We start from the raw sequence: 27,975 nt of genomic DNA, 5'->3' as shown, positions 1-27,975 counted from the left end.
GGTCAGATGTGCAAAAAATGGCCGTGTCCTATAGTGAAAATTGGCTGGGTCCTTAAGGGGTTAAAGTGGGACGTGAAAATGAAAAATACGATTTTTAACACTAAAATGCTGGTGTTACCCCAAACTTTTCATTTTCACAAGGAGTAATTGGAGAAATACCCCCCAAAAGTTGTAACCTCATTTCTCTAGAGTAAGGAAATACTTCATATGTGGATGTAAAGTGCTCTGTGGGTGCACTACAATGCTCAGAAGGGAAGGAGTGACATTTGGCTTTTGGAGAGTGAATTTTGCTGAAATGGTTTTTGGGGGGGCATGTCGCATTTAGGAAGCCTGCATGATGCCAGAACAGTAAGAAAAAAACACATGGCATACTATTTTGGAAACTACACCTCTCAAGGAAGGTAACAAGATGTATAATGAGCCTTAACACCCCACAGGTGATTGACAAACTTTTGTTAAAATGGGACGTAAAAAAAAAAATTTTCAATAAAATGCTGGTGTTATCCCAAATTTTTCATTATCAATAGGGGTAATAGGAGAAAAATCCCCCAAAAATGTGTAACCCCTTTTCTTCTGAGTATGGAAATACCCCATATGTGGATGTAAAGCGCTCTGCGGGCGAACTACAATGCTCAGAAGAGAAGTAGCGCCATTGGGCTTTTGAAGAAAGAATTTGGTGGGAATAGAAGTCGGGGGCCATGTGCGTTTACAAAGCCCCCATGGTGCCAGAACAGTGGACCCCCCACATGTGACCCCATTTTGAAAACTACATCCCTCTGGGGTTGTAGCAAGGGTTGCAGTGAGCATTTACACCCCACTGGCGTTTGACAGATCTTTGGAACAGTGGGCTGTGCAAATGAAAAATTATATTTTTCATTTTCACGGACCACTGTTCCAAAAATCTGTCAGACACCTGTGGGGTGTAAATGCTCACTGCACCCCTTATATCATTACATGAGGGGTGTCGTTTCCAAAATGGGGTCACATGTGGGGGGTCCACTGTTCTGGCACCATGGGGGCTTTGTAAACGCACATTCCAGCCTAATTCTCTCTCCAAAAGCCCAATGGCGCTCCTCCTCTTCTGAGTATTGTAGTTTGCCAGCAGAGCATTTTACATCCACATATGGGGTATTTCCATACTCAGAAGAAATGGAGTTAAAAAATTTGGGAGGCATTTTTCCTATTTACCCTTGTGAAAATGAAAAAATTGGGGTAACAACAGCATTTCAATTTTTCATTTCACCAGCAGTAATTTTTTTTTTATTTTCACGTCCAACTTTAACGAAAATTCCTCAAAGACCTGTGGCGTGTTAAGGCTCACTATAACCCTTGTTACGTTCTGTCAGGGGTGTAGTTTCCAAAATGGGGTCACATGTGGGTGCTTTTTTTTTTCATTCATGTCAGAACTGCTGTAACAGCTACCCCTGTGCAAATCACCAATTTAGGCCTCAAATGTACATGACGCTCTCTCACTCCTGAGCCATGTTGTTCAGCCGCAGAGAATTTTACGCCCACATATGGGGTATTTCCGTACTAAGGAGAAATTGCGTTACAAATTTTGGGGGTCTTTTTCTCCTTTTATCTCTTGTGAAAATGAAAAGTATGGGACAAAACCATCATGTTAGTGTAAAATTTTTATTTTTTACACTAACATGCTGGTGTAGCCCCCAACTTTACCTTTTCATAAGGGGTATAAGGAGAAAAATCCCCCCAAAATTTGTAGCACAATTTCTCCCTAAACTGTTGCCTTGAAATACGACAGGGCTCTGAAGTGAGAGAGCACCATGTGCATTTGAGGCTTAAATTAGGACTTTGCAATAGGGGAGGACCCGGATACAAGGATGACGCTTGTCTCCACCTTAACCCTACAGCAGTGTTTCCTAAACAGGGTGCCTCCAGCTGTTGCAAAACTCCCAGCCTGCCAGGACAGTCACTTTAGTGACATTCACATGGGCTGGGGTTCACAGTGAATTTTCCGCTGGGAGTTTGAGCTGCGACGGAAAATTTACCGCGGCTCAAACTTGTAGAAAGAAACCCACTGTAATCCCGCCCATGTGAATGTACCCTGTACATTCACATGGGAGGGGGTGCCCCAAACCTTCAGCTGTTGCAAAACTACAACTCCTAGAATGCACTGACAGACAGTACATGCTGGGAGCTGTAGTTTTGCAACAGCTGGAGGCACACGGGTTGGAATCACTGAGTTAGGAAACAGACTCTAGCTCAGTGATTCCAACCAGTGTGCCTACAGCTGTTGCAAAACTACAATTCCCAGCGTGCCTAGACAGTCAGGGATGCTGGGCGGTGTAGTTCTGCAATATTTGGCCCTTCAGATGTTGCAGAACTACAACTCCCAGCATGTCTGGACAGTCTGGGCATGCTAGGAGTTGTAGTTATGCAACAACTGGGGAAGAACAGTTTGGAGACCGCTAAGTAGTGGATGCTGGGCGGTGTAGTTCTGCAATATTTGGCCCTTCAGATGTTGCAAAACAACAACTCCAATCATACCCAGACTGTCCAGGCATGTTGGGAGTTGTAGTTCTGCAACATATGAAGGGCCAGATATTGCAGAACTACACTGCCCAGCATCCCTGACTGTCTGGGCATGCTGGTAATTGTAGTTTTGCAACATCTGGGGGGCTACAGTTTGGAGACAATCGTATAGTGGTCTCCAAACTTTGCCACTTCAGATGTTGCAAAACTACCAGAACTCCCAGCATGCCCAGACAGTCAGTGCATGCTGAAAGTTGTAGTTTTGCAACAACTGAAGGACCACAGTTTGGAGACCACTACACAGCCTTTCTGGGCATACAGGGAGTTGTAGTTTGGCAACTTTTAGAAGGCCACAGTGAAGATCACTTACCGGCGATCTTCACTGCAGCCTCCTACGCCGCACTTTTCGGCCGCACTCCTGATGTCTTTGCCGCCGCCGCCCGATGGTCTGTCCCGCCGCTGCCGCTGCCACTCCCGTAAGCCTGTTCTCCCCCCCCCCTCCTTGTTTCTCCCCCACTCTGCCCGAACTTCGATCGGTGGGTAGAGTGGGGAGAAAGAACTTTAACTCTCCCGCTCCCAACTGCCATTGGTCATCAGCCTGATCGACCATTGGCAGTGGATAGGAGGAAGTGGCAGCACTGCCACCTCACTCCTGTCCTTTAGCATGGTCGAAGCTGTCTGGGACAGTCTGATCACTGTTATCTTCTGGGCAATGGCGTCACCAGTGACCCCATTGGCCCGGAATGGACGCAAATCGCCGACCTTAATTGACCAGCGATTTGTGGCGATCGCTGACATGGGGGGGGGGGGGTCTCAGGACCCCCTAGGCATTGCCATGGGATGCCTGCTGATAGAAATCAGCAGCCATCCCAGTCCGGTCCCCGCCCAGAGGGGACCAAAATTCCCACAAGTGTACAGGTACGCCCTCCGTCCTTAAGTACCAGGAAGTGAGGGCGTACCTGTACACCCTTCATCCCCAACAGGATAACGTTTCATGCAAATCTATGGGAAATGTGTGTTCCAGCATAACTTCCAAATGGCTGGAGATATTTTGACGAAACTTAGTACCCATGTTACTTTTATGTCAAATGAAAATATATGATAGTTGAATTACCCTAACCTACCCTGTTACTTGAAGGATGGGGTTTTTGTCTTAAAGAGGAACTCCAGTGGGGGGAAAAAAAATTCAAATCAACTAGTGCCAGAAAGTTAAAAAGATTTGTAAATTACTTCTATTTAAAAACTCTTTAGCCTTCCAGTACTTATCACCTGCTGTATTCTATAGATAACTACAGAGAATTTTGTGAAGTTCTTTCCAGTCTGACAACAGTGCTATCTGCTCACACCTCTGTCTGTGTCAGGAACTGTTCAGAGCAAGATAGGTTTACTATGGGGATTTGCTCCTACTCTGGAGAGTTTCTGACACGGACAGAGGTGTCAGCAAAGAAAGACTGGAAAGAACTGCACAATTTTCTCAGTAGTATACAGCAGCTGATAAGTAATGAAAGGATTAAGATTTTGAAATAGAAGTAATTTATAAATCTGTTAAACTTTCAAAACATTTGTTTTTCACTTGTTTCCACCAGAGTTCCTCTTTAACCCCTTAAGGACTCAGCCCATTTTGGCCTTAAGGACTCAGACAATTTAATTTTTACGTTTTCATTTTTTCCTCCTCGCCTTCTAAAAATCATAACTCTTTTATATTTTCATCCACAGACTAGTATGAGGGCTTGTTTTTTGCGAGACCAGTGGTCCTTTTTAATGACATCACTCATTATATCATAAAATGTCTGGCGCAACCAAAAAACACTATTTTTGTGGGGAAATTAAAACGAAAAACGCAATTTTGCTAATTTTGGAAGGTTTTGTTTTCACGCCGTACTATTTATGGTAAAAATGACATGTGTTCTTTATTCTGAGGGTCAATATGATTAAAATGATACCCATTATTATATACTTTTATATTATTGTTGCGCTTAAAAAAAATCACAAACTTTTTAACCAAATTAGTACGTTTATAATCCCTTTATTTTGATGACCTCTAACTTTTTTATTTTTCCGTATAAGTGGCGGTATTGGGGCTCATTTTTTGCGCCATGATCTGTACTTTTTTTTGATACCACATTTGCATATAAAAAACTTTGAATACATTTTTTATAATTATTTTTTTAATAAAATGTATTAAAAAAGTAGGAATTTTGGACTTTTTTAAATTTTTTTTCGTTCACGCCGTTCACCGTACGGGATCATTAACATTTTATTTTAATAGTTCGGACATTTACACACGCGGCAATACCAAATATGTCTATAAAAAAAGTTTTTTACGCTTTTTGGGGGTAAAATAGGAAAAAACTGACGTTTTACTTTTTTATTGGGGGAGGGGATTTTTCACTTTTTTTTTACTTTTACTTTTACATTTTTTTTTTACACTTGAATAGTCCCCATAGGGGACTATTCATAGCAATCCCATGATTGCTAATACTGATCTGTTCTATGTATAGGACATAGAACAGATCAGTATTATCGGTCATCTCCTGCTCTGGTCTCCGTGCGGCGTTATGAATGATCGGATCCCCGCAGCAGCGCTGCGGGCGATCCGATCGTTCATTTAAATGGCGAACTGCCGCAGATGCCGGGATCTGTATTGATCCCGGCACCTGAGAGGTTAATGGCGGACGCCCGCGAGATCGCGGGCGTCGGCCATTGCCGGCGGGTCCCTGGCTGCGATCAGCAGCCGGGATCAGCCGCGCATGACACGGGCATCGCTCCGATGCCCGCGGTTATGCTTAGGACGTAAATGTACGTCCGGGTGCGTTAAGTACCACCTCACCAGGACGTACATTTACGTCCTGCGTCCTTAAGGGGTTAAAGGGGCACTCCGGTGGAAAACTTTTTTTTTTCTTTTTAGGAACTGGTGCCAGAAAGCCAAACAGATTTGTAAATTACTTCTATTAACAAATCGTTATCCTTCCTGTACTTTTTAGCAGTTGTATGCTACAGAGGAAATTCTGTTCTTTTTTAATTTCTTTTTTGTCTTGTCCACAGTAGTCTCTGCTGACACCTGATGTCTGTATCAGGTACTGTACAGGAGAAAATCCCCATAGTAAACCTATGCTGCTCTATACAGTTCCTGACACGGACAGAGGTGTCAGTAGAGAGCACAGTGGATAAGACAAAAAATAAATTAAAAAAGAACAGAATTTCCTTAGTAGCATACAGCTGCTAAAATGTACAGGAAGGGTAAAGATTTTTTTTATAGAAGTCATTTACAAATCTGTTTAACTTTCTGGCACCAGTTGACTTATAAAGACCTAAAAAAAAAAAATTCCACCGGAGTACCCCTTTAAGTCCCATGCATGTATATAGGACTTCCAGTACCTTACTCCAAGCTCTGCTCTGCATCTCCTGGTGAGTGCGTCAGTCCTCCCGTATGCCACATCCCATCTCACAAAGCCACACCCACCATTTAAGCCAGATCCCTTTTATTTTCTATCCTTTTTGTGCATTGGTAAAGTTGCAAGTGATGCCCACTTTCACAAAACCATGCCTCTTATTTTTGGCCAACAATCTCTTAATGAGGACAGGATATGATGGCGGGAGATGAGGACAGGATATGAGGAGAGGATATGAGGACGGGATATGAGTCCGAAATATGAGGTTGGAATATGAGGTTGGGATATAAGGATGGGATATGAGGAAAGGGATATGAGCACGAGATATGAGGATGGGATATGAGAACAGGATATGAGGACGGAATATGAGGACGGCATATGAGTTTGGGATATGAGGACGACACATCAGGACGGGGTATGAGGACGGCATACGAGTTTGGGATATGAGGACGACACATCAGGACGGGGTATGAGGACGGAATATGAGGTCAGGATATGAGGACGGAATATGAGAAAGGGATATGAGGACAAGTACTTCCTCCTTTGTTGCTTTTCCTCCCCCACAAGGATTTGGTTGGAAAAACAGGGCAACACCGGGTACTCAGCTAGTAAATAAAAAATAAATAAATAAACAAACAGCATTTTGGGGAAGGTAAGGGGAGGGTATGGGAAAAATAACATTAGTACTCAGGAAAACTGAATTTTGTAGGAAAGAGATATGCAAGTAGGCGGGGAGTCAGAAATAATACAATTGAAATGATAAATACAAGACTATTGCAGCAAAATATTAAAAAATGTTTGTTAGATGGAACGGGGGATCAAAATATATTCCCAACTTTTTGAGACTTAGACGCCTTTTTATGTTGGAGTTTCATATAACTATAGTTATATCACTCTATTATTTTATTCTATATCACTCTATTTTTTAAGGTTGTGTGCCAGACATGCCCCAAATTTTCTTTTTTTTCATCCCTCTCAGCTATTTACAGTGTCTCACGAAAGTGAGTCCACCCCTCAAAGTTCTGTAAATATTTTAGTGTATCGTTTTATGTAACAACAAGGAATGACACTTTGCCACAATGTAAAGTAGTGAGTGCATAGCCTGCATAACAGTCCAAACAGGTTTTAGTGGTAAATTAAGGCCTTTGTCTCCACCTCCATGAATATGTGATTAACTCTTGTGTTAGCAGAGCAGGGAGAGCACGTCTTCAGGGGAAATTAATACAGGCACCCAAGGCACTGGGCAGAACGAGGCATTAGCACTGGACTGTGCTAGGTGAGTACGGAGTAGTTTGTCATGTTATGCGCACAGCAGGCTTCACTGTGGTTTTATGATAAATCAGAATGCCTCTTCAAATATGAATTTACTGCTATAACTTCATGGTCCCTGGAAAAATAGTGCCAACAGTGCCAACATAAACAGTCCAATCTTTGTAAAGATTTCGGACACATTTTGCTTAGTAAACATCCCCCAATAACATTGCCTTGCATAACATGCTTTGTCCAAGTGGTTTCATACAGTGCCAATAGTAAGCTAAACAGCACACACAACGTGCCATACTTTGGTACCCATAGTGCCCACCTAGTACCAGAGCAAGATAAATCTGTACTGTACAGTTAGTACCACACCTGTCCCACAGCATCATACAGTGATACATAGTGTCAATAAGCCAAATACGGTAGTTCCCAAAGAGTACTATACTTTCACCAATATATAATGCCAATGTACTATGCACAGTATCCAAATAGTTTCTACAGCCCTTAAGTCCCAGGACAGCTATCACGTACCTCCTTACATTGGTTGAACTCTTCTGTACTCTAGAGGAGATGCTGTTAGCTGCTGCTACATAGTTCCCAAAGTACAGAACTTTTCTGTTAACGGTAAGAAATATTTTTAGGGGTTTGGAGGAAGATATATCTTCCCTGTCAGGGCTGGATGACTGTTGTTCTATAGCAACACTTGTCACAGAAGAGTAACTTTTTCATTGGATTACATCCAGTTTCCCTTAATGTTAAATGAATGTGTCTGCAATGCATGTAAGCAAAGGCTACATATGTTGGCATCTTACTTGTAATCCAAAACTGTTGCAAAACTGTTGCATAGTCTCACACTATTTAGAAAGTTGAAGAGGTCTCACCACCATAGACATTTATCGACATGGTATTTCATAAATGTCTAACAGACATGGGTCTTCTGATCCTATTGGGCTTGTTGGATCAGCTGCTCTGAATGGAGCGGTCATTTAAGCTTAATTCAAATCAAAACTCAGCTGCTCAAACACATGGGATGAGATTGGGGAACCCCTTTTTGGAGATAGGTGCAAGCCCCAGAGGTGGGACCTACATCTATGCAACATTTATGAAATCCCCTATGGATATGCCATAAAGATCTAAAATAGAAATACCTCTCTTATGGGGGTGATGAGAGGTGCTCGGGGTGTTATGGGGGTGATGAGAGGTGCAGGGGTGTTATTGGGGTGATGAGAGGTGCTTGAGGTGTTATGGGGGTGATGAGAGGTGCAGGGGGTGTTATGGGGGTGATGAGAGGTGCAGGGGGTGTTATGGGGGTGATGAGAGGTGCAGGGGGTGTTATGGGGGTGATGAGAGGTACAGGGGTGTTATGGGGTTGATGAGAGGTGCAGGGGGTGTTATGGGGTTGTTGAGAGGTGCAGGGGTTGTTATGGGGGTGATGAGAGGTGCAGGGGGTGTTATGGGGGTGATGAGAGGTGCAGGGGGTGTTATGGGGGTGATGAGAGGTACAGTGGGTGTTATGGGTTGATAAGAGGTACAGGGGGTGTTATGGGGTTGTTGAAAGGTGCAGGGGGTGGTGTTATGGGGGTGATGAGAGGTGCCGGGGAAGTTATGGGGTTGTTGAGAGGTACAGGGGGTGTTATGGGGGTGATAAGAGGTACAGGGGATGTTATGGGGGTGATAAGAGGTACAGGGGGTGTTATGGGGTTGTTGAGAGGTGCAGGGGGTGTTATGGGGGTGATGAGAGGTGCAGGGGGTGTTATGGGGGTGATGAGAAATACAGGGGTGTTATGGGGTTGATGAGAGATACAGGGGGTGTTATGGGGTTGTTGAGAGGTACAGGGGGTGTTATGGGGATGATGAGAGGTGCCGGCGGTGTTATGGGGTTGTTGAGAGGTGAAGGGGGTGTTATGGGGGTGATGAGAGGTTCAGGGGGTATTATGGGGGTGATGAGAGGTACAGGGGGTGTTATGGGGGTGATGAGAGGTGAATGGGGTGTTATGGGGTGATGAGAGGTACAAGGGGTTTTATGGGGGTGATGAGAGGTACAGGGGGTGTTATCGGGTTGTTGAGAGGGGCAGGGGGTGTAATGGGGGTGATGAGAGGTGCAGGGGGTGTTATGGGGGTGGTGAGAGGTACAGGGGGTGTTATGGGGTTGATTAGAGGTACAGGGGGTGTTATGGGGTTGTTGAGAGGTGCAGGGGGTGTTATGGGGGTGATGAGAGGTGCAGGGGGTGTTATGGGGGTGATGAGAAATACAGGGGTGTTATGGGGTTGATGAGAGATACAGGGGGTGTTATGGGGTTGTTGAGAGGTACAGGGGGTGTTATGGGGATGATGAGAGGTGCCGGCGGTGTTATGGGGTTGTTGAGAGGTGAAGGGGGTGTTATGGGGGTGATGAGAGGTACAGGGGGTGCTATGGGGGTGATGAGAGGTGAATGGGGTGTTATGGGGTGATGAGAGGTACAAGGGGTTTTATGGGGGTGATGAGAGGTACAGGGGGTGTTATGGGGTTGTTGAGAGGGGCAGGGGGTGTAATGGGGGTGATGAGAGGTGAAGGGGGTGTTTTGGGGGTGATGAGAGGTACATGGGGTGTTATGGGGTTGTTGAGAGGTGCAGGGGGTGTTATGGGGGTGATGAGAGGTGCTGGGGTGTTATGGGGGTGATGAGAGGTGCATGGGGTGTTATGCGGGTGATGAGAGGTACATAACACCCCCCTGTACCTCTCATCAACCCCATAACACCCCCTGTGTTATGGGGTTGATGAGAGGTACAGGGGGGTGTTATGGGGTTGTTTAGAGATGCAGGGGGTGTTATGGGGGTGATGAGAGGTACAGGGGGTGTTATGGGGTTGTTGAGAGGTGCAGGGGGTGTTATTTGGGTGATGAGAGGTGTAGGGGGGTGTTATGGGGGTGATGAGGAGAGGTGCATGGGGTTATAGTAATGATGAGGAGAGGTTTGGCGGGGGTGATGAGGAGTGATGAGGACACAGAGGATAAGAGGGGGTGTATATGTATATATGATGTGTATGCAGTTTTATATTCAGGGTACAGTGTATGGCAGTATTATATTCGGTGAATACAGTGGGGGGCAGGATTATATTTAGTGGGTACAGTGTATAGCAGTATTATATTCAGGGTACAGTGTGGGGCAGCATTATATTCAGGTTACAGTGTGTGGCAGGATAATATATAGAGGGTACAGTCACAGTGTATAGCAGTATTATATTCAGGGTACAGTGTGTGGCAGTATTATATTCATGGTACAGTGTGTGGCAGGATTATATTTAGTGGGTACAGTGTATAGCAGTATTATATTCAGGTTACAGTATGTGGCAGGATTATATTTAGTGGGTACAGTGTATAGCAGTATTATATTCAGGGTACAGTGTATGGTAGTATCATATTCAGGGTACAGTGTATGGCAGTATTATATTCAGGGTACAGTGTGTGGCAGGGTTATATTTAGTGGGTTCAGTGTATGGCAGTATTATATTCAGGGTACAGTGTGTGGCAGGATTATATTCAGGGTACAGTGTGGGGCAGTATTTTATTTAGGGTACAGTGTGGGGCAGAATTTTATTTAGGGTACACTTTCTGGCAAGGTTATAATGATTACTGTCTTCATGCAGAGGATGAGGATCTGCTGACAGTGAGGAGCCAATGATGTCTGGATGTCAGACTCTGCAGAGAAGATGGAGCTGGGGGAAGATCTGGTCTCTGGACCAGATGAAGAAGAAAAGATAACAGAGAAGATATCACTCAAGTCAGAAGATGTCACTCTGGTCACTGATATAATTGTGTATTCTCCTAACTGTCCCATCAGAGCTGTAGTCACTTGTAAGTTCTGCAGTGATTATGGGTAAAACTGTGTCCAATCTGTGTCTCTCCAGCTGTTACAAAACTACAACTCCCATAATGCCTGAGGCTCTCCAGACATGATGGGAGTTTTAGCTTTCCAACAGCTGGAGTACCACTTCAACTGAGGTGATCGGTGGGGGTCTCAGCAGTCGGACCCCACCCAAAAAAACGGTCTGATTATTCTTAAATGCCCATGCGGTGCTGTATAACACTATGCTATTAAAGGAGTTTTCTGGTAAAAAAAAATACTTATCCCCCTATCCATTGATAGGGGATAAGTTATAGATCGCAGGGGGGTCCAAGCGCTGGGACCCCCTGGGATCTCCTGCAGTTTGCTGGAAGCTGACGTTTGTACCCCGCAGGAAGCCGCGGCTGGCACACACCCTCCATGTATCTCTAAGGGGTACATGGAGGGGCGTGTCGCCCCCTTTCAGCCGAGATGGGGAGCCCAATGCTCTAACCACGCACAATCTATACCTTATCTCCTATCCTTGGACAGAGGATAAGTTATATTTTACCAGGCAACTCCTTTAATAGCACAGTGTTATACTCTTCTCTAATCTAATTAGAAATATGTATGTCTAGAAAATAAAATAAAAATGGTGGGCAGGCCCTGGGAGGGGGGGGGGGGGCTTGGGGGGCCAGGCCTTGAGCTGTGCAAGGGGCCCCTAAATTTCTGATGGCAGCCCTGGTTACAAAACTATGGCATACCACTGAGGCTGCATTTCCACTTGCCAGCTTTTTGGGAAAACTACAATTGCAGTTTTTGAGCCAAAGTCAGAAGTGGAAGTCCCCCCCATCTTTACTGAACCTTCAAGGTCACCCAGGTACTGTCCAGCAATGCTACCGTAGGAGCATAGTGGCTTGGGTCATTTAAGCTACTTGATGCCGGAAGTATATATTATAGCAGAACACCATTACAGGCAGCATGAGACACCACAATTCCTGGTCAAGGTTAGGTAGGACATTTATAAGACCTCCTTTACACATCCTTTTTCATAGAACTTATGTTTTCTTTTTTGGCTTGTAAAAGATACCAAAAATTGTATGGTTGTATTTTTTTCTTCATGTGTTTTTTGAGGCAGCTTTTATGGTGTTTTTTCAAATTGTGTTTTTTTTATTTTTTTATACAAGTGTGTTTTTTTTTTCATTGCATTTTTCTGTTACGTATTTCCTGTTCAAGCTGTGGTACTTTGATCAGGTGATTTAAGTATTTCTGTTGTAAAATAGAACAGCACAAAAATGCCCAAAACAAACATACACACATTTACACATACTTTTCTAGCTTTTTTTTAACTTTTTATATTTCCAATACCATGTCTGAAATCACACTAAGGCCTTTTGCACGCTATGAAATTCTCGTCTGAAATGAATGGAGCGCATGCTGTCTAGAGGTAGACAACACACACTCCTGACTGAGTGGGACGGGGTCTCATCAGGAGATCGCGGGGGCCCCAGCGGTCGGACCCCCCATGATAAGCTATTTATCCCCTATTATCCCCTATCCTGTGTATAGGAGATAATTTATTTCTGGCTGAAGAACTCCTTTAAACTGCTATGGTAAAATTAAAGCTTTATTGTGATTGGTTGCTATTGGAAATAAAGAGAGTTATTTCTTTTCAACCCTTTTGGTAATAAGGCCCCATGTCTTTAAAAGGGTTAACTCTCAGACTATTTGTTTAATTCAAATAAAGCAACTACGAACTGCAGCGGTGACGCCACTAGTAAAATGAATTTAGCTATGGACAGGGAAGAGTTGTGTGGAAGCAATCCAATGTTTCCCCCGTACTGAATACATATGTAACATCACAGCTAAATAACTAATAGGAATATCTTATTTGAACTTTTAGTGTCTGCAGTGTTGTAGGGTCAATAAAGTGTTTAGTTCTACTGACATCACACTAAATATACAATGGGGGAAATTTTCATTGTCTGCGCTAGGCAAAGACTGTGAAAAGTCACTACATTCTTTACACTACATCCATTCAACTTTACATCTCTCTTTCCAAGTGGCTGGAGAAGGGCATAAAGTGGATTTATACTACCTCTGTAGAGTAAACTGTAAATAAAATCTACAATCTTATAGATTTCAGAAGTTTGATGTACAGGTCGCTTCACTTCCTGAATTAATAAGGAGCATATTCCTATTTCACATTCCACTATAAGAAGTAGTTGAGATACTGTTTATTACTGTAAGTACTGTAAATTTCTGATATAATATACAGAGTGTATACAGAGTATACAGTAGGGCAAAAAAGTATTTAGTCCGCCACCAATTGTGCAAGTTCTCCCACTTAAAGGAGTACTCTGGTGCAGCGTACTCCTGCTCCGTCCTGCCCAGGCTGCAAAAAAAATGAAAATAAACCATCCCTCACCTTCCTGGGTTCCCGCGGAGCGCCACTACAGCTGATCGGTCCTCCGGTCCATCTTCTTCATATTTCTGTGTGAACGAAGCGTCACATGGCGCTCAGCCTATTATGGGCCAAGGCAGAACATCGCGCCGGCCGGCGATAGGCTGAGCGCCATGTGACGCTTCGTTCACACGGAAGTATGAAGAAGATGGACCGGAGGACCGATCAGCTGTAGTGGTGCTCCGCGGGAACCCAGGAAGGTGAGGGATGGTTTATTTTCATTTTTTTTTGCAGCCCGGGCAGGACGGAGCAGGAGTATTCTGCACCAGAGTACTTCTTTAAAAAGATGAGAGAGGCCTTTAATTTTCATCATAGGTATACCTCAACTATGAGAGACATGAGAAAACAAATCCAAAACAAATCCATAAAATCACATTGTCTGATTTTTAAAGAATTTGTTTGCAAATTATGGTGGAAAATAAGTATTTGGTCAATAACAAAAGTTCATCTCAATACTTTGTTATATACACTTTGTTGGCAATGACAGAGGTCAAACGTTTTCTGTAAGTCTTCACAAGGTTTTTACACACAGTGGCTGGTATTTTGCCCATTCCTCCATGCCGATCCCATTCCTCCATGCAGTGATGTTTTGGGGCTGTCGCTGGGCAACACGGACTTTCAACTCCCTCCAAAGTTTTTCTATGGAGTTGAGATCTCGAGACTGGCGGCTTTCACTCAAAATCTCACGATGCACATGAACAAAATTGGATATTATGGAAATCATTTAGAGATTGCATACTAGTTAACGCTAAATGAAAATAATTTATGCGGTCACTATATATGGTTTAAGCATTGATCTCCTGTCCCCCCAGTAAATAAGCGATTCTATAGGTATGGAAGAGATGAGTGAATGGTAGTACGAATGTTTTTCTTTTTCCTTGTTTCTCCTCTTTGTTTCTTCCCTGTGTTCAGGGTATATGTCTTATGTAATTTTGCCTGTATTGTCATATGACATATAATAAAAAGACTTGAAACATAAAAAATCTCACGATGCATGGCCCCATTCATTCTTTCCTTTACAAAAATCAGTCGTCCTGTTCCCTTTGCAGAAAAACAGCCCCAAAGCATGATGTTTCCATCCATATGCTTCACATTAGGTATGGTATTCTTTGGATGCAACGCAGCATTCTTTCTCCTCCAAACACGATGAGTTGGGTTTTTACCAACAACAAAAAAAAAAGTTCTACTTTGGTTTCATCTGACCATATGACATTCTCCCAATCCTATTCTGGATCATCCAAATGCTCTCTAGGATATTTCAGACGGGCCAGGACATGTACTGGCTTAAGCAGGGGGACACATCTGGCACTGAATGATTTGAGTCCTTGGCAGCGTAGTGTGTTACTAATGGTAGCCTTTGTTACTTTGGTCCCAACTCTCTGCAGGTCATTCACTAGGTCCCCACGTGTGGTTCTGGGATTTTTGCTCACTGTTCTTGCGATCATTTTGACACCACGGGGTGAGATGTTTTGTGGAGCCCCAGATCGAGGGAGATTATCAGTAGTCTTGTATGTCTTTCATTTTCTAATAATTTCTCCCACAGTTGATTTCTTGACACCAAGCTGTTTGTTTATTGCAGATTTAGTCTTCCCAGCCTGGAGCAGGTCTACAATTTTGTTTCTGGTGTTCTTCGACAGCTCTTTGGTCTTGGCCATAGTGGAGTTTGGAGTGTGACTGTTTTGAGGTTCTGGACAGGTGTCTTTTATACTGATAACAAGTTCAAACAGGTGCTATTAATACAGGTAGTGAATGAAGGACAGAGGAGACTCTTAAAGAAGAAGTTACAGATCTGTGAGAGCCAGAAATCTTGCTTGTTTGTAGGTGACCAAATACTTATTTTTTACCATAATTTGCAAATAAATTCTTTAAAAATCAGACAATGTGATTTTATGGATTTTTTTTCTCATTATGTCTCTCATAGTTGAGGTATACCTATGTTGAAAATTACAGGACTCTCTCATCTTTTTAAGAGGGAAATCTTGCACAATTGGTGGCTGACTAAATACTTTTTTTGCCCCACTGTAGTGTATACAGGATATGGTCATCTATAATTATTAAATTTTCATAGATCATGTATGTATGCTAAAAAGCTATCAAAGACTGTGTCCTGTTTAAAGCCCCGAGTTGTGCAAATCTTTTTCCAACTTTATCTGCGCTACAATAAAAGGGGAAGGGGTGTGGCATTATGTGAAGTGGTGTGGCCTCCCAGTGTGCGTAATTTATTACAATTTACACCTGCACACAGGAACAAATCATAGTTAAAATCTATGCCAGCTCAGAGCTGAAATAGATATCTGAGGCTGCCAGCAGTATATGAAAAACTGCTCTTGCCAAATTGTCCCCTTAGGCTATTAACAGACAAATTTTGTTTGCTTTTTTTTGTTCTAGAAAAAAAAGTCAAAAAAAATTGTAAACCTGCACAAGTCTGGGATGGTGTCAGGCCCAAGGCCTGATCATGGAATTCTATATGTGTATTGTTATTGTATTTGTGTATAATGTATAATCTGAGGCATGGGTGAGGGTTCACTCAGACTGTGTATTTGTTTTTGTGTATTCCAGTTTTATTGGGGGGGGGGGGGAGTGTCTACCTGTGTTATTCTTCTTTTGAAGTCAAAAGCCTTCGTAGCAGCAGGATATGAGATGTCTCTGGTCCCATCAGGAGATTAAGGTCCAGGAAAAGAGAAGCCCCCCACCAGGTGAGATCAGATGGGAGGGGGAATGGAGTTTTCCCTGCTAAAAAGCCAATATATAACTGAGATACTGGACAAACCTTTGGTTCAAGCCTGTGACAACTAGCTGAAAAACCATCCTAAGAACAGCTGGACTCTACCTCAAAAGGACTGCTATAATGCTGTAAGGACATTTTCTTTTTGTTTTCTGAACTTGTCTTGCTGAACTCTTTTATATATTTTTGTACCTGTATGTCATTTGTTTATTTTTTACATAGCACTACGATACCTTTTTTTCAGATTAAATGTTTAATTAATCAGCTCTGGTCTGATCTCTAAATATAGGAGCTCACCTTTCTGAAGGAAGCTGTGATGAAACACGTTTATCAAAGGGTTAATTTGGTGAATTGCTGGGACTAGTAGTGGATACCCAGAGGTCTGGTGGCTTGCACCATCACACTCTCTCTAGCGTCTTGGCTGGACTGATAGGGTGTGATCGTGACAGATGGGCTACAGGACAATAGACAAGCAGCTTGGTGAGAAGGCAGCAACTGTTGGCGCAATTATTAGAAAATGGAAGAAGTTCAAGATGACGGTCAATCTCCCTCTGTCTGAGGCTCCTTGCAACTATACCGCAGGAACTGGTTAATGACCTGAAGAGAGCTGGGACCACAGACTCCAAAAAAACCATTAGTAACACACTATGCCGTTGTGGCACACGTAAGGTCTCCCTGCTCAAGCCAATGCATGTCCAGGCCCGTCTGAAGTTTCCCAATGACCACCTGTATGATCCAGAGGAGGAATGGGAGAAGGTCATGTGGCCTGATGAGACACTAATAGAGCTTTTTGGTCTGAACTCCACTAACCTTGTTTGGAAGAAGAAGAAGGATGAGTACAACCCCAAGAACACCCTCCCAATCGTGAAGCATGGAGGTGGAAACATCATTCTTTGGGGCTGCTTTTCTGCAAAGGGGACAGGACGACTGCACCGTATTGAGGGGAGGATGGATGGGGCCGTGTATCGCGAAATCTTGGCCAACAACCTCCTTCCCTCAGTAAGAGAATTAAAGATGGGTCATTGCTGGGTCTTCCAGCATGACAATGATCTGAAATACCCAGCCAGGGTAACAAAGGAGTGGCTCTGTAAGTAGCATCTCAAGGTCCTGGAGTGGCCTAGCCAGTCTCCAGACCTGAAACCCATAGAAAATCTTTAGAGTGAGCTGAAAGTCTGTATTGCCCAACGACAGCCCCAAAACCTAAAGGATCTGGAGGAGGTCTGTAAGGAGGAGTGGGCCAAAATCCCTGCTGCAGTATGTCAAAACCTGCTCAAGAACTACAGGAAACGTTTGATCTCTGTAACTGCAAAACAAATTGCAAACAAAGGTTTCTGTACCAAATATTAAGTTCTGATTTTCTGATGTATCAAATACTTATGTCGTGTATGTCATGTATCAAATACTTGTTCTGCCCATTGCATGTTGTTTCAGCTGGGAATCAATGCAGAATAAATATACTGATCTATAAAACATTTTTGTGATATACAGCTTCAAATGGGAGGGTGGCAGGTGGCATTTTCAATGAATTTTAATCTAATGCCATTAATAGAATTCAGGTACTATCTATGAACACATTTAGACTTCTCTCTAACCACTGTGTAGAAACTAATGGACCTGGAAAGGCAGGTAAAGGGAAATGGAAGGCCTTGCCCTGACATCTGAATCTCTCCCAATTTCCTAAAGAATAAATTCTAGCATATGTAGAAATGGAAATTGACTACAATGCAGAGATTAGGTTTTACATTCGCCTGGGTGGTATTCACACTATGCACGTTCTATGGAAACACTGGAGATACCATGTGCCAACCTTATTGCTCCATTGGGTTCAAATCCTACCAAGGACAACATCTGCAATGAGTTTCTATGTCCCCCTCCCGTTTGTGAGCTACAATGGGGTCAAGTGATGATTTGAGTGAAGACAAGCTCCTTAAAATGTGAGGGCCATATAAAGAATTATTATTATAACTCTTAGGAAAATGGAGGATACTGAAAAACATTTTTTTTTCTTTTATAAAATTGTAATTGGTAATGATGCAATACTAAACTTTGATGATAATACCGTACACTATTACATAACAGTTACATATAGTTCCCACATAATACAGGCTATGAGCCCAAATAGTGCAAGTAATACTGTTATGTACTGTTACAATGTCTAAATAATACCACAGTTAGATGCATAATGTGACTTTTGTACATGAATAGTAATGGCAGCCATATGGGATATCACTCCAAATTCCCAGAAGGAAATACAATAATACATGGTTATTGAAAGGTCATTTTAGAGCAGTGTAAAGACATTTCTCTTTGAACAGGAAACAAGTCGACATATTCAGTGTACTATTCACCTCACATAATAACTTCCTGAAATCCGATCACAAATGCTCTTTTGGGAAAACCCATTAGTAATTGCAGTTATATTGCAGGAAGGTAAAATATCATTATACAAACATTTTATAAAAACAATAAAAGTGGCATCATAGGTACTTCATTCATGCTTACCTGCTAGTAATCCAGGGAAGGACAGTAACTCGTAGTTAATCCTTGTAAGAAGGGAACTTTTCTTTATAAGGCTAGTGGATCGGACTCACAAGATGCTACTCTTAGCTCTCCTTGTAACTTAACAGATCCTCAAACTGTCTTAATGTTTTATTTGAATTACTGCACCAGAGATTCTTACAGCCAGAGAGTCACAAGACAAGTAGAGAATAAAAAGTCAAATAGTTTACTGCGAAAACCAGATTACTACGGTCAGATACTTCATTTAATCTCTCTAGCCATGTATTACTCCTTTTTCACAAATTGACTCAGCCATAAAGAAAAGGAAATAACATTGCACTTAACCAAGGAAGTAGCAAAACTTCTTTTTTAGGAGTTTCCATGGTTATGGTTCTTTTGGATTAACACTCTGCTATTTGCATTTCAAAACAATTAAACCAAGCAAGTGGCAGAGGAAGCTTAATAGTCAGGAGACGTCTTTTATAAAATCTAGGTCTTCTTGGCTAACCATACGATATGTGTCTTTATATGATCAGCTGGAATAAGCCAGTTACATTGTGATATATGTTTGTGTGCAAATGTTCAATTGATACTTGCAATGGGATATTTGTTTAATCTACACTAGATATTCTACCATTAACTTGATGGAAAACATAAAGCAAACCATGTACGCGCCTATACTAGTTTTCATCAGAAGTTCTGTTTTTCTACAACAATAATATTAGCACTATTATTGGATAGAAGTGTCAACTGATCGTTGGGTGAAAGATTTCATTCAGGAAACAATTCTTCCATGGAAAAATGTTCCCAGAATGCCCCATGAAAGATTATTCACTTGTGTGTTGTAAAACCATCTATCAACTTATATCTATTGCTTATGGCCATCTTAATCGGGAGCCTCATTTACATAAAACTTTTTTAAAGTGTCCCTGTCATTTCGAGAAACTTTTGACATGTCATAGAGACAAGTCAAAATTTTCATTAGTTGAAGTATCAGTACTGAGACCCCCATGGATCATTAGAATGAGTGGGACACACTTTACTCTCTGGCTCACAGAGATCTATGTCCTGCCCTACTGGATGACCTCACAGACTTATAATGGGGCTGTCCAGTAAAGTAGAATGTGTATGATCAAAAATACTGATCAAAATTTCAAACATGTCTCTGTGACATGTCAAAGGCTTTTTTTTTAGAAATAACAGGGACACATAAAGTTATATTCTACCTGTAACAAAACATCTATTTAAGAAACATCTGAAGAATAGAGTAGCAACAAAATCATGTGTTGGTGTAAATAAAATAGGTACAAGCCACAAAACCCTCAAATCTCCAGTTCTTCTTAGGCTAGGTTCACACAGTGTATTTTAACATTAAAGGGGTATTCCAGGAAAAAACTTTTTTTTTTTATATCAACTGGCTCCAAAAAGTTAAACAGATTTGTAAATTACTTCTATTAAAAAATCTTAATTCTTTCAATAATTATCAGCTGCTGAAGTTGAGTTGTTGTTTTCTGTCTAGCAACAGTGCTCTCTGCGGACATCTCTGCTTGTCTCGGGAACTGCACAGAGTATAAGAGGTTTGCTATGGGGATTTTCTTCGAAACTGGGCGGTTCCCGAGACAGGTGTAATCAGAGAGCACATAGACAGAAAAGAACAGCTCAAATTCAGCAGCTCATATGTACTGAAAGGATTAAGATTTTTTAATAGAAGTAATTTACAAATCTGTTTAAATTTCTGGAGCCAGTTGATATATATATAAAAATGTTTTTTCCTGGATAACCCCTTTAATGAATACAGTTGTCTGTGCACTCAATTTTCAACATACTTGCCAACATTTGGGAAGTCAATACCTGGACATCCAGTGTAATCTCCCCAAACCAAAGCATTACTGTCACATATATAAACTTTTGACATGTCAGACATGTCAAAAGTTTAAACCGAACTAGATCTCAGTCCTGAGATTCCCTACGATTGTGAATTTCAACCGTTCACTACCTGGGTGGGTAGAAAAGTGCAGGGAAAGTGCTCTAGGGCTTGCTTCAGACAGTTATAGCTCACAACTGAAGTGGGTTTTAGGACTGTGATCTAAACTTTTCAGATGTCTGGACAACATATCAAGTTAAGTGACAGTAATGCCCCTTTAGGCCACCATAATACACTGGTACATCGTGGTCATGCTAAGGCATCTGTCAGTGGCATCATGCTGTTAGGGACTGATGTCCAGGGTCTATTGGACTCCCCTGCATTTGCAAGTAGCTAACCAGTTTTCATGGTAGCCTGAAGGCCTCTGTGGCTGCCATGATAGATTTACTATTACCACAGACAGGTTGTACTAGTAGATCACAGATTTCACTGTCCACTGCAATAAATATATAAATATATACTGCAGAGAATAGAAGTGATCATGCAATGGCAAAGAAATTTACAAAAAGGGATTTTTTATTTAATTGGTATCAACTTATGCAGAAACACCTGAACTATTAAATGGGTACTGTCATTAAACATGATTTTTAATATTTGATACCTTATGCAAAATAAATAACGTTTGTAATTGGCTTCCATTAAAGTTTTTCTGCTGTATACTTCTGGCCACCCAGGGGTCTCCATTCTTGGCCAGAACACATTCTGTCTGGTCAAATTCTTAGATATTGGTTCAGAAAAAAAAGAGAGAAAGCTAGCAACTATATGATGCTGCACACCAATAAATTATTTAATCAGTCTCATGTGTGTCACGATGCCGGCTGGCAGGTAGTGGATCCTCTGTGCCAGAGAGGGATTGGCGTGGACCGTGCTAGAGGATCGGTTCTAAGTCACTACTGGTTTTCACCAGAGCCCGCCGCAAAGCGGGATGGTCTTGCTGCGGCGGTAGTGACCAGGTCGTATCCCCTAGCAACGGCTCAACCTCTCTGGCTGCTGAAGATAGGCGCGGTACAAGGGAGTAGACAGAAGCAAGGTCGGACGTAGCAGAAGGTCGGGGCAGGCAGCAAGGATCGTAGTCAGGGGCAACGGCAGAAGGTCTGGAATCACAGGCAAGGAACACACAAGGAACGCTTTCACTGGCACTAGGGCAACAAGATCCGGCGAGGGAGTGAAGGGGAAGTGAGGTGATATAGGGAAGTGCACAGGTGTAAACACTAATTGGAACCACTGCACCAATCAGCGGTGCAGTGGCCCTTTAAATCGCAAAGACCCGGCGCGCGCGCGCCCTAGGGAGCGGGGCCGCGCGCGCCGGGACAGAACTGACGGGGAGCGAGTAAGGTACGGGAGCCGGGGTGCGCATCGCGAGCGGGCGCTACCCGCATCGCGAATCGCATCCCGGCCGGAGGTAGTAACGCAGCGCCCCGGGTCCGTGGAACCGACCGGGGCGCTGCAGTGAGGGAAGTGTAGCGAGCGCTCCGGGGAGGAGCGGGGACCCGGAGCGCTCGGCGTAACAGTACCCCCCCCCTTGGGTCTCCCCCTCTTCTTGGGGCCTGAGAACCTGAGGATCAGACTTTTGTCCAGGATATTGTCCTCAGGTTCCCAGGACCTCTCTTCTGGACCACAACCCTCCCAATCCACTAAAAAAAAAGTTCTTCCCCTGACCTTTTTAGAGGCCAAAATCTCTTTGACAGAGAAGATGTCCGAGGAGCCGGAAACAGGAGTGGGAGGAACAGATTTAGGAGAAAAACGGTTGAGGATGAGAGGTTTAAGAAGAGAGACGTGAAAGGCATTAGGGATACGAAGAGAAGGAGGAAGAAGAAGTTTGTAAGAGACAGGATTAATTTGACACAAAACTTTAAAAGGACCAAGATAGCGTGGTCCCAACTTATAGCTCGGGACACGGAAACGGACATATTTAGCGGAGAGCCATACCTTGTCTCCAGGGGAAAAAATGGGAGGAGCTCTTCTTTTCTTATCTGCGAATCTCTTCATGCGAGAAGAAGCCTGTAAGAGAGAATTTTGGGTCTCTTTCCATATGGTGGAAAGATCACGAGAAATTTCATCCACAGCGGGCAGACCAGAGGGCAAGGGGGTAGGGAGGGGGGGAAGAGGGTGACGGCCGTACACCACGAAAAACGGAGATTTGGAGGAAGATTCAGAGATTCTGAAATTATACGAGAATTCGGCCCAAGGTAGAAGATCTGCCCAGTCATCCTGGCGGGAGGAAACAAAATGTCGTAAATAGTCACCCAAGATCTGGTTAATTCTCTCTACTTGTCCATTGGATTGAGGATGGTATGCAGAAGAAAAATTTAATTTAATCTTGAGTTGTTTACAGAGAGCCCTCCAGAATTTAGACACAAATTGGACGCCTCTATCCGAGACGATCTGTGTAGGCAACCCGTGAAGACGAAAAATGTGTACAAAAAATTGTTTAGCCAACTGAGGCGCTGAAGGAAGACCAGGAAGAGGGATGAAATGTGCCATTTTGGAGAATCGATCAACGACCACCCAAATAACAGTGTTGCCATGGGATGGGGGTAAGTCAGTAATAAAATCCATACCAATCAGAGACCAAGGTTGTTCGGGGACAGGTAGAGGATGAAGAAAACCAGCGGGCTTCTGGCGAGGAGTCTTATCCCGGGCACAGATAGTGCAGGCTCGCACAAAGTCCACCACATCAGTCTCTAGAGTCGGCCACCAATAGAAGCGAGAGATGAGTTGCACAGATTTCTTGATGCCCGCATGACCTGCGAGATGGGTCAGGTCTGGAGAGCACGGGAGCCGAAGAAAAGGCAGACTTGAGTCGTTTAAAGGCGTCTTCCGCTTGAGGAGGCCAAGACTTGGGATCGGCATTTTTTTTTGTTAAAGCCACAATAGGAGCCACAATGGTAGAAAAATGTGGAATAAATTGCCTGTAATAATTGGCGAACCCCAAAAAACGTTGGATGGCACGGAGTCCGGAGGGGCGTGGCCAATCTAAGACGGCAGAGAGTTTATCTGGGTCCATTTGTAGTCCCTGGCCAGAGACCAAGTATCCTAGAAAAGGAAGAGATTGGCATTCAAACAGACATTTCTCTATTTTGGCATAGAGTTGATTATCACGAAGTCTCTGAAGAACCATACGGACATGCTGGCGGTGTTCTTCAAGATTGGCAGAAAAAATCAGGATATCGTCCAGATATACAACAACACAGGAGTATAGTAGATCACGAAAAATTTCATTAACAAAGTCTTGGAAGACGGCAGGGGCGTTGCATAGACCAAAGGGCATGACCAGATACTCAAAGTGTCCATCTCTGGTGTTAAATGCCGTTTTCCATTCATCCCCCTCTCTGATGCGGATGAGATTATAAGCACCTCTTAAGTCCAGTTTGGTAAAAATATGGGCACCTTGGAGACGATCAAAGAGTTCAGAGATGAGGGGTAGGGGGTAGCGGTTCTTAACCGTGATTTTATTAAGACCGCGGTAGTCAATGCAAGGACGTAGAGAGCCATCTTTTTTGGACACAAAGAAAAATCCGGCTCCGGCAGGAGAGGAGGATTTACGGATAAAGCCCTTTTTTAAATTTTCTTGGACGTATTCAGACATGGCAAGAGTCTCTGGGACGGACAGAGGATAGATTCTGCCCCGGGGTGGAGTAGTGCCCGGGAGGAGGTCAATGGGACAATCATAAGGCCTGTGAGGAGGTAGAGTCTCAGCTTGTTTTTTGCAAAAAACGTCCGCAAAGTCCATATAGGCCTTAGGGAGACCGGTTACATGAGGAAGCACAGGGACACGGCAAGGTTTACTGGGAACCGGTTTTAAGCAGTCCTTGGAACAAGAGGGCCCCCAACTCTTGATCTCCCCAGTGGACCAATCCAGGATTGGGGAATGGAGTTGAAGCCAGGGAAGTCCAAGAAGGATTTCAGAAGTGCAATTGGGGAGAACCAACAGTTCAATCCTCTCGTGATGAGATCCGATGCACATTAGAAGGGGCTCCGTGCGGAAACGTATAGTACAGTCCAATCTTTCATTGTTTACACAATTGATGTAGAGGGGTCTGGCGAGACTGGTCACCGGGATGTTGAACCTGTTGACGAGGGAGGCTAAGATGAAATTTCCTGCAGATCCAGAGTCCAAGAAGGCCACAGCAGAGAAGGAGAAGGCAGAGGCAGACATCCGCACAGGCACAGTAAGACGTGGAGAAGCAGAGTAGACATCAAGGACTGTCTCACCTTTGTGCGGAGTCAGCGGACGTCTTTCCAGGCGGGGAGGACGGATAGGACAATCCTTCAGGAAGTGTTCGGTACTAGCACAGTACAGGCAGAGATTCTCCATGCGGCGTCGTGTCCTCTCTTGGGGTGTCAGGCGAGACCGGTCGACCTGCATAGCCTCCACGGCGGGAGGCACAGGAACAGATTGCAGGGGACCAGAGGAGAGAGGAGCCGGGGAGAAGAAACGCCTCGTGCGAACAGAGTCCATATCCTGGCGGAGCTCCTGACGCCGTTCGGAAAAACGCATGTCAATGCGAGTGGCAAGATGGATGAGTTCATGTAGGTTAGCAGGGATTTCTCGTGCGGCCAGAACATCTTTAATGTTGCTGGATAGGCCTTTTTTAAAGGTCGCGCAGAGTGCCTCATTATTCCAGGATAATTCTGAAGCAAGGGTACGGAACTGTACGGCATACTCGCCAACGGAAGAATTACCCTGGACCAGGTTCAACAGGGCAGTCTCAGCAGAAGAGGCTCGGGCAGGTTCCTCAAAGACACTTCGAATTTCCGAGAAGAAGGAGTGTACAGAGGCAGTGACGGGGTCATTGCGGTCCCAGAGCGGTGTGGCCCAAGCCAGGGCTTTTCCAGACAGCAGGCTGACTACGAAAGCCACCTTAGACCTTTCAGTGGGGAACTGGTCCGACATCATCTCCAAGTGTAATGAACATTGGGAAAGAAAGCCACGGCAAAACTTAGAGTCCCCATCAAATTTATCCGGCAAGGATAGTCGTATTCCAGAAGCGGCCACTCGCTGCGGAGGAGGTACAGGAGCTGGCGGAGGAGATGATTGCTGGAGCTGTGGTAGTAACTGTTGTAGCATAACAGTCAGTTGAGACAGCTGTTGGCCTTGTTGCGCAATCTGTTGTGACTGCTGGGCGACCACCGTGGTGAGGTCAGCGACAACTGGCAGAGGAACTTCAGCGGGATCCATGGCCGGATCTACTGTCACGATGCCGGCTGGCAGGTAGTGGATCCTCTGTGCCAGAGAGGGATTGGCGTGGACCGTGCTAGAGGATCGGTTCTAAGTCACTACTGGTTTTCACCAGAGCCCGCCGCAAAGCGGGATGGTCTTGCTGCGGCGGTAGTGACCAGGTCGTATCCCCTAGCAACGGCTCAACCTCTCTGGCTGCTGAAGATAGGCGCGGTACAAGGGAGTAGACAGAAGCAAGGTCGGACGTAGCAGAAGGTCGGGGCAGGCAGCAAGGATCGTAGTCAGGGGCAACGGCAGAAGGTCTGGAATCACAGGCAAGGAACACACAAGGAACGCTTTCACTGGCACTAGGGCAACAAGATCCGGCGAGGGAGTGAAGGGGAAGTGAGGTGATATAGGGAAGTGCACAGGTGTAAACACTAATTGGAACCACTGCACCAATCAGCGGTGCAGTGGCCCTTTAAATCGCAAAGACCCGGCGCGCGCGCGCCCTAGGGAGCGGGGCCGCGCGCGCCGGGACAGAACTGACGGGGAGCGAGTAAGGTACGGGAGCCGGGGTGCGCATCGCGAGCGGGCGCTACCCGCATCGCGAATCGCATCCCGGCCGGAGGTAGTAACGCAGCGCCCCGGGTCCGTGGAACCGACCGGGGCGCTGCAGTGAGGGAAGTGTAGCGAGCGCTCCGGGGAGGAGCGGGGACCCGGAGCGCTCGGCGTAACAATGTGCCATACAAAAAACATCTTTATTTCAATATACAAAAAAGAAGGGAGTATACAGACATTTAAAAACAATTTAAAAAAACATACATTCTGGATGGAGATATGTAACCCTACTACATCTATCCCGTTCTGGGTAAATGACCCACTGTTCAGGGAGAGGACAATCCTGCCACAAAAATTGCTGAATAGAGAGTAACACCAGTTTCAAATATATAATGCAGTTAGTACAAAATGTTCACAAAAGGTAATAACATGTTTATTGGCATACGCATTTCAGCATCTTTCAGTGTTGTCCCCAACCTTTCCAGGAGGTAGGAGAGGCTGTAAAGATCTTGTGTGACCTGGCCACTGATAGTATTGATCCTATACCCGAGGACTTATCAGAAGTACAACAGTTTGTACATTTTGCCCCCCTCTAATCCCAGGAGGGTCTCTAGAAATCTTCACTAACCTGGTTACCAATGACATTAGATCCCTAATTTACCCAGAAACTGCCAGTAATTTAACCACTAGAGAACAAAAGGCCCTTAAATGGTTGAAATCACAAGAAAGTCTGGTATTTCGAAAAGCAGATAAGGGAGGTAACATTGTGGTGCTGTCACGGGAACAATACATTAAAGAAGCCCATCGTCGGCTCCACAATGATAATGTGTACACTACATAAGCCACAGATCCCACTGTTAGGTATTTAGGATTATTACAGTCATTTCTACGCAGATACGTGGAATGAGGAGTTATCTCTAGAAAAAACCACAGATGGGCTATTACCCAAACATCCATGTAAACCATATTGGTATTATCTCCCTAAGGTCCACAGGTCGCTGAGCCATCCCCCTGGCAGACCTATTGTTTTGGGGATTGGCTCAGTGACCGAGGGCCTTTCAAAATACATGGATTGGCTTATTCATCCATTACTCAAACACCTCCCCACTTACCTGCAAGACACCGGTGATTTTCTGAAAGTCTTGCATAATATATCATGGCAGGAGGGTTATCAATTGGCCTCAGTGGACGTGGAGGGCCTTTACACCCGGATCCCACAAGACGAGGGGGTCCGGGTGCTGAAGGATTTCCTCCACGACATTGGTAAGCCTAAGGAGGTAGGGGAGATCGTAGGAGAGGCCACACAATTTATCCTATCACACAATGCACAAAGTTCCAGGATAAATGGTATCGCCAGGACTCTGGAACTGCAATGGGGACCCCTATGGCATGTTTGTTTGCTAATTTATTTCTGGCCGCATATATTTTTTCATCTAATAATCCATTCACAGCCTGTATTGTTACATTTCTTCGTTATATTGATGACATTTTTATAATTTGGTCAAGTTTCCCATTGCAGTTCACACAGTTTGTGGAATACTTAAATAAAGATCTCAAAATGAATATGAGGTTTACGTCAGTTTTTGGCAGCCAAGTTCTGGACTTCCTTGACGTGAGGGTGGAAATTATTGATGGTAACTTAGTTATATCTGGTTTCAGAAAGAAAACAGCAACCAATGCGTTAGTACACCATAATAG

At 44.1% G+C, this 27,975-nt stretch overlaps 1 protein-coding gene across 2 annotated transcripts in view; it reads right to left on the bottom strand.

Moving 5' to 3' along the window:
* The window catches only part of ITPRID1 (ITPR interacting domain containing 1), a 248,932-nt gene that overhangs the window by 112,419 nt on the left and 108,538 nt on the right, over positions 1 to 27,975 (bottom strand). Inside the window, exon 1 of one of the 2 annotated variants that reach the window (XM_056520389.1) lies at positions 18,635 to 18,894. The exons of the other annotated variant lie outside the window; for it this stretch is intronic. The gene's annotated coding sequence lies outside the window, so the exon portion shown is untranslated. Of the gene's footprint in view, positions 1 to 18,634; positions 18,895 to 27,975 lie in introns of those variants that run through there. 2 annotated transcript variants of the gene reach the window in all.

Source organism: Hyla sarda, chromosome 5 (assembly GCF_029499605.1).
Source record: "Hyla sarda isolate aHylSar1 chromosome 5, aHylSar1.hap1, whole genome shotgun sequence".
Lineage (NCBI taxonomy): Eukaryota > Metazoa > Chordata > Amphibia > Anura > Hylidae > Hyla > Hyla sarda.
Note: the sequence above shows the minus strand (reverse complement) of the source record. Positions and strands in the feature narration are given on the sequence as shown.